Genomic DNA, 8,269 nt, shown 5'->3' with positions numbered 1-8,269 from the left:
TTCGGAAACTAGTGCATTAAAATTTTCGAGAAAAAAACATTTATTGCTAAACCACATGTGAACTTTCACTTGAGCTTGATTTCATTAATCAGCTCTAACAGGAAGTAGGGCAGTGACGTATCACTTTAAAATTTCAAATGGGAGTATGGATCAAATAGGGTATCATTTGATAGAGTTCTTCAAAACAAACAACTTTCATAGGAAACGTTTTTATTGATTCCTATTTTTTTCAATGAGAAAACGTACGAAAAGGCAATAGGTGATTCGGACCACACGTAAGTAATTTATTTCGGAATCTAGTGCATTAAAATTTTCGAGACAAAAATATGTATTACTAAACCACATGTGAACTTTCACTTGAGCTTGATTTCATTAATCAGCTCTAACAGGAAGTAGGGCAGTGACGTATCACTTTAAAATTTCAAATGGGAGTATGGATCAAATAGGGTATCATTTGATAGAGTTCTTCAAAACAAACAACTTTCATAGGAAACGTTTTTATTGATTCCTATTTTTTTCAATGAGAAAACGTACGAAAAGGCAATAGGTGATTCGGACCACACGTAAGTAATTTATTTCGGAATCTAGTGCATTAAAATTTTCGAGACAAAAATATGTATTACTAAACCACATGTGAACTTTCACTTGAGCTTGATTTCATTAATCAGCTCTAACAGGAAGTAGGGTCAGTGGCGTATCACTTTAAAATTTCAAATGGGAGTCCTGGTCAAATAAGGTACCATTTGATAGAGCTCTTCGAAACAAACAACGTTCATAGGAAACGTTTTTACCAATTCCTACTCTTTCAATGAGAAAGTGTACAAAAAGATAATGCCATCAATATTGAGAAATGTTAAAAGACGAAAATGTAAACAAGACAATTAATGTTGATATTTTACTAAAAGACTGGACAATTCCATTAATTTTTATAAATGTTCAAACTGTCTGCCGTTCTAAGCAGCACACACCCGTACTCTTCTTCTAACACTGTCAGTGACTCGTAACACTTCGGCGTGGTCAAGTGGCTGGCAGGTCTCTCGGATTCGCTGTTTTATGTCATCTCTTATTGTGGGACAGTCTTGATAAACGATGTTTTCTAACCGTCCCCAAAAATAGAGTTAATTGTCAGGTAAAATCTGTCGGTTTCATCGCTGTATTCTTTGCACAGACGAAGCGACATTCAAGAGCAATGGCGATGTCAATATCCATAATGCTCACTACTGGTCTGAAGTCAGTCCTCTCTGGCTGTGAGAAGTGAACAACCAGCATAGGTGGAGTGTCAATGTCTAGTGTGGAATCTTCGGACACCGAATGATTGAATCTTATTTCTTTGAATGTGCTCTGAATAGTGTCATGTATGCTGACTTCCTGAAGAACATCCTCAACCAGTATTTGGAGGACGTACCACTGTTAACACGAGCAGTAATGTGGCTTCAGCAGGATGGTTGCCCAACTCATTTCTCTTTGGTGGTACGTGATACAGCCAATCAGCTCTTCGCTGGGCGATGGATTGGGAGATGCGGTTCTGTGGCATGGCCAGCACTATCTCCTGACTTGAATACTTTGGATTTATTTTCTTGGAAACGGTTAAAAATATCGTTTATCAAGACTGTCCCACAATAAGAGATGACATAAAACAGCGAATCCGAGAGACCTGCCAGTCACTTGACCACGCCGAAGTGTTACGAGTCACTGACAGTGTTAGAAGAAGAGTACGGGTGTGTGCTGCTCAGAACGGCAGACAGTTTGAACATTTATAAAAATTAATGGAATTGTCCAGTCTTTCAGTAAAAGGTCCGTTTTAATTGTCTTGTTTACATTTTCGTCTTTTAACATTTCTTAATATTGATGGCATTATCTTTTTGTAGGTCTTTTCTCATTGAAAGAGTAGGAATTGGTAAAAACGTTTCCTATGAACGTTGTTTGTTTTGAAGAGCTCTATCAAATGGTACCTTATTTGACCAGGAGTCCCATTTGAAATTTTAAAGTGATACGCCACTGACCCTACTTCCTGTTAGAGCTGATTAATGAAATCAAGCTCAAGTGAAAGTTCACATGTGGTTTAGTAATAAATAATTTTTGTCTCGAAAATTTTAATGCACTAGATTCCGAAATAAATGACTTACGTGTGGTCCGAATCACCTATTGCCTTTTCGTACGTTTTCTCATTGAAAAAATAGGAATTAATAAAAAACCGTTTCCTATGAAAGTTGTTTGTTTTGAAGAGCTCTATCAAATGATACCCTATTTGACCCGGACTCCCATTTGAAATTTTAAAGTGATACGCCGCTGACCCTACTTCCTGTTAGAGCTGATTGATGAAATCAAGCTCAAGTGAAAGTTCACATGTGGTTTAGTAATAAATGTTTTTTTCTCGAAAATTTTAATGCACTAGTTTCCGAAATAAATCACTGTTACGGGTGGTCTGAATCACTCTGTATATGACCCTTGTCTCCTGTGTTAAGTTAAACGCCATGCTAACCATACGATCAAAGAGTCCCGTATTGAAATTATACAGCGTCAGCTAAGAATCCGAAAATAATGTTAAAAACAAAATTAATAATAAATCGAGGATAACAGTAGGTGTCTATGGCTTAATAATAATAATATACAGAGTGAACAATAAGTATGGAATATTATTAACTTCTTAAATTTTAATTTTACAAAAAAAGTTTTATACAAAAACTATTGAAGATAAACCATACAATATTATGCCGGTGTTCGAAAACAGTTATTCAGACATACAGAGTGTGACAGTAAACTAATTTTTTAAATGGCATCCTATATTAAAATTTACATATTCCGGATTTTCATTAAATTTTACATATGTACGCGTAGAAACTTTACCCATTCTCCCGTTTCTTGTCTCTTAACTATTCATTAAACTTGTTTCGTGAACTACAAATTTAAGACAAATAATTACATAAAATCATGTTGAGTAGGTCATAAAACTAAACAAAACACTATGACTAACCAAACTTTATCACAGATACTCAAAATGAGAACCATTCACAGCCAAACAGTATTCTAATCTAACATGAAAATAGTCCATTTTAGATATGAGATGGAACAGAGCAGTCCTATAACTGTGAGGAAGACGATGTACTATTTTCGTGATAGACTAAAATATATTTTGGCTGTGAATGGTTCTCATTTTAAGCATCTGTGATAAAGTTTGGTTAGTTATAGTTTTTTATTTAGTTTTATGGCTTACTCAACATGATTTTATGTACTTATTTTTCTCAAGTTTTAAGTCCACGAAACAAGTTTAATAAATTGTTAAAAATACATTAAACAGGTTAATGGGTAAAGTTTCTACGCATTCATACGTGAAATTTTCTGGAGATTCGGAATATGTACATTTTAATATAGAGTGCTATTTAAAAAATTAGTTTACTGTCACATCCTGTATGTCTGAATAACTATTTTCGAACACTCGCATAATATTGTATGATTTATCTCCAACAGTTTTTGTATAAAACTTTATATGTAAAATTAAAATTTAAGAAGTTATTAATAATATTTCATACTTATTGTTCATCCTGTATATTATATAGGCCTATTTGAACTCAAAAATTTTTAACCAGAAACGTTAGGAGTAAAGTATGACCTACGATCTTCGAAGCAGTACTCACCTTGGCAATAAAACATACAAGACAATAATAAAACCGCCTGAGATTCCTTTATATTTACTCCTTGTTATTCAACAATAATATAATTTTAATTGTATACGTAGTTATGTAATTAACTATTAATGATAACTGATAAGCAAACTGGGGAGGCTTATGCAAAGGTATATTTTTATTGCATATTCATATATCTAAAAACTTCATAGGTCTGATAATCATCTCTTACAGCTTCAAATAAAGTCAGATTTATTTTGAATATTTTTAAGTTTTTGGCGTAAATGCATATTTTATTTAATTTTGCATCCTATTTGACAGAATATGTTGGGCATTTCTGTCATTTTACGAATTTTTACCTTGTGCAAGTTATTATGAGCATGAAGTTATTCATTATTGTTAACACTTTATCAACAGAATATTATGTGAAAGCTAATATATTTTAAAGTAAACCAACTGCCCGTTTTGAATCATTGTTTGTTACCTTCCCTCCAATAACAATATAGTTAGGCTCACTGAAATCTCTGGCCGTTTCTTAAATTATACATACAGAAATCGGCATATAGACCTATAAAGGTAGTTAATTGGCGCTTCAACATTCTTTATTAATTTTATTTGGCTGCTGTGTTAACAACGATGGCAGGATTGATAATATGCTTGGATAAATGTGTTATTTCTGTTTCACTTTGTATTAAAAAGTGTTAAAACAAAGCTTTAAAATGGCAAACGAAAAATCAAATATAAATAATTTACTATCGAAATGGAAACCGGAAGAAAAAGAGAAATGTTTCTGTAGTGATTTTCAAATGGTATATTACTAAGTATGTGAAAAAGAAGCGAGTTTTTAAACTGAGAATACATAGTTCGTTTCCTATAATTTTGTTTTTCAATTGGCTTATAATCAAAGTTTTTTTTTTTTAAAGGACTAAGTCCTATTTTCTGATATCGGTTCTTGAACGTATTTTTGTGGCTCATTTTTAATGGTTCACGTAGAATTTCCTGTGTCTTACATTCAAAAAATATTATTACCATTAATATCGCTTTGTGTTATCTCAATATAACCATTATCACATTATTTTTATTATAAAATATTTTATAGTTTTCCAATAATAAAGTAGAAACTCAGGAAATAGCTTACTTTGACTGCAAGTTTTACTGCACATGAATTATTTTAATGCATATTTAAGCGATTTTAAATACAGTATATAGTACTTATCCATTTCATTACTTTTCAGTTCCCAATATGTGTACTTTTTTCGTGCATATTTGCATGTTTTGGCCTTTTTGGGGATAAAAACATGCATAATGCATATTTAAGTAATTTTTACCTTAATCATGCATATAATATACATTATATTCAGTTTAAATGCATGTTTTAATGGTTTTAAGTGGACATCTCAGTTTCTCAATTTTATGTCCCTTATTTTATCTTCAGAAATCAGGATAGAAGAAGGAAAAGAAAAAAAAACTAAATACCTAACAGAAAAAGGCTCATTCGAGTTTGCACCCATAACTTCTTGCGATGTACAGAAGTCATTCTCTGCCTACAAAAACTTATTGACTGACAAGCAAAGGAACCTCACAGAAACCAATTTAGAAATGTTGCAAAAAAAATGAAAGTGCATATTTTAATGTATTTTTCCCTTGATCATGTTTCATAGTTTGATAGTGCATGAATGCATGCATATTTTTTGGGATTTTATAGTGCATGAAATTCTCGTCTCTACTTATTACATAAACTTCCTCAATCTAGTAATAAGCGAGAAACGCCAATGAATTCTATACTAATAAATAGGCCTACAGTCACGATTTTGTTGATTCCAGCATCAACATATTAAAGAATTGGACTTCTTTCTCCATTTCTTTCTCACTATTATAAACGGGAATGTCTTACCCTGTGATCAGCGCGGCATAAAAATATCGGCCAAGACAACACAGATTATACACATGGCAAGAGACAAACACCAGACAGTGTATGAGAGAGAAAAATCTCCATTTTCCAGTTGAAACTCGAATCCAGTTTGCAGAATGAGTAGAACGAATGAGGTACAGTACTTCAGCTATAGCGGAGCACAAATAATAATAATAATAATAATAATAATAATAATAATAATAACAATAATAATAATAATAATAATTTGAACTTCTCTATTTTACCTTTTATTTAAATTTTCCTAAGTTTGTATGTCGTTCCATTTTTCTTCTTGGAATAATATTTTCTAAAATTATTGACAAATGTAATTGAGGCTCTTCGTTTTGCACAAAGATGGGTCCTAGTCACTTTGTCAGTACACTAACTTAAGAAAATGATATCAATAATTGAAGGGTTCATAGTCATAGTGGGCCAAGCGCCATTTATTAAAAACGGAGAAAGCAAGGTTTAAAGTTAACGGAATACCATAGTTTAATTAAGATTTACATGTCATTTAGTTTTAATGTTCATACTTTATATTACTTGCTATATTTTTTCATTAAATTATGATAATCACTTAATGTTAGCCCTTGTTCTCTTCGTTTTTAATATATATGGCGTTTGGCCCTCTATGGTTCTGAACCCTTTAATTTTTCTGGTTTTATCTCAAATAAATTATTGTACTTACAAATACACATCAGTCATCAACATCGGTGATTGATTTATCATTTGATGCAAGGTCAAACAGCACAAGAAATAGTGCCTTCGGGAGGGAGATCATCTATTCTACACTTCCCTGCCGGAGCTGAAACCGGATCTCGATATTTGTAAACAGAAAGGAAATAATTTTACTACAGCGAGGACCATTATTATCACTAATAATAATAATAATAATAATAATAATAATAATAATAATAATAATAATAATAATAATAATAATAATAAATCAAGTGTTCTTTTGTTAGCATAGCAAATTTTGTACTACACGAGCAAATTATTCTTTTAGTGTCTGGAGGGGACTTTGTCTCGTCTCTTTATGCTAATGGCGTTAATGTCGGTGTTTTTCTTTGCTTAATCCAAATGCGATTTCATCTTTCGCCTCAGCTCTTCTTTTCCTGCCTTGGAAAAAGATTCTTTAATCCTTGACGGGACAGCCCATGAAGGGCCAAGGCCTACCAGCCGTCTGCTGGCGTCATGTCTACCTGCTTCAGCAAAGGTGAGGCAAAAAGAATACCGAAGATTATTAGGAACACAGATTAAGACAATTTTAAAGAGAATACTAACTCAATCATTTAATAGTGAAAAGGACTTAATATTTATAGTGAGAAGCTAATGTTATTTGGCCTTAAGTACTGCAAGTTAAATTTCAAATATTCTGAATGTCTACACTTTCCGATACAACCAGAGACACGAATTATATTACAAGTTTGGAGATGGTTTCATTGCTATTCTCCTTCTCCATACAGACCTCGCTGGATGTGGTGAGCTATTTTCCTTGATCTTCTTTCTCTCTGGCTTGCATGCTGCACTGCATCCCCTTGCATATGCGTGATTCTTTGTGTCCTCTTGCGTTACTTGACTTATGCACGGTGTTCCATATGTTATTATAGATTAGCACAGACATACATTTAAGAGCAAGACTCAGTTGAATCTTTCTTCAGTCTTAATTTAAAATCAAAATCACATGAAACACCTTGCATATGTTATATTTTTAATGTTTGTTTCCTTATTATTGTAACATGGACCTCCGGTTTTGTGCTTGCAAGAACTTCATGCGATTTGAATTCTATTGTGAATTTTCATTCATAGAAGTTTAAGGAAAACATACTAATACTTCGTTATAATGGAGGAGAATTGGAGTTTCTAGGAGTAATTCAGCACGTTTTAGAACTGCTGGGCACAAAGGAGAAGAGGAGATAGATGTTTGTATCTAACGCTACAGTTAGAACAAAAACGAAGCTCTTACCCCGACAATGATTAGGCAAAATTGTACTTGTGAACCTCTGACAGATTGTTATCGGGTCGGTAGCCAAATATGTAAAAATGTATATTTGCGGAAATATTAGTTATTTGAGTAAAAGTATGGATATCCTTTGAAGGTTTGCATTCCTAGTGGAGTTCAACAAAGTCCATATGTAGCAGGGACAAACGAGATGGTGAACCTGCTTTTTTATCATTTTGTTTAATTTTTAATATATGGAATATTGAAAACTGAAGTAATATCTTGCGATACTTATTTCTGTAAATTGTTTTTCCTTCAAATTGTAAACTTATTTTAAGATTCTATCTCACAGTTAAATTTGGTTTTGATGTGCAGAATGTTTTCCATATTTCCTTATTGCTACAGATTAATCTCGAAGTAACTGTTTACCACCTGAGAGAGTGGACACTCTCCATACTGTCACTCCGATTTTATAGGCTTACTCAGTTTTTCATTTTTAATTTTCTTGGGGGTTTACCTCTGTAACTAATATTTTGATTTATGGCGTTTTTAAATATTTTTTCTTTGTAGAAACGAATCTCAAAGCTCTAGCACTTCTCTTCTTCAATTAATCTTTCAATTTTGATTTTTTTTTTGTTTTCCTAATCCTATGGTTCAGATACAGGACGATTTAACACAATAGGCTTACCTCTTTTACAGAGAGGAATTTCAAAACGAATTTAATTACTTTTCATAAGCTTTTAGAAATCGTCTCCCTCTCTGTACTCCTGCTTATTAATCAGATTTTTTATT

Source organism: Periplaneta americana, chromosome 6 (assembly GCF_040183065.1).
Source record: "Periplaneta americana isolate PAMFEO1 chromosome 6, P.americana_PAMFEO1_priV1, whole genome shotgun sequence".
Taxonomy (NCBI): Eukaryota; Metazoa; Arthropoda; class Insecta; order Blattodea; family Blattidae; genus Periplaneta; species Periplaneta americana.
Note: the sequence above shows the minus strand (reverse complement) of the source record.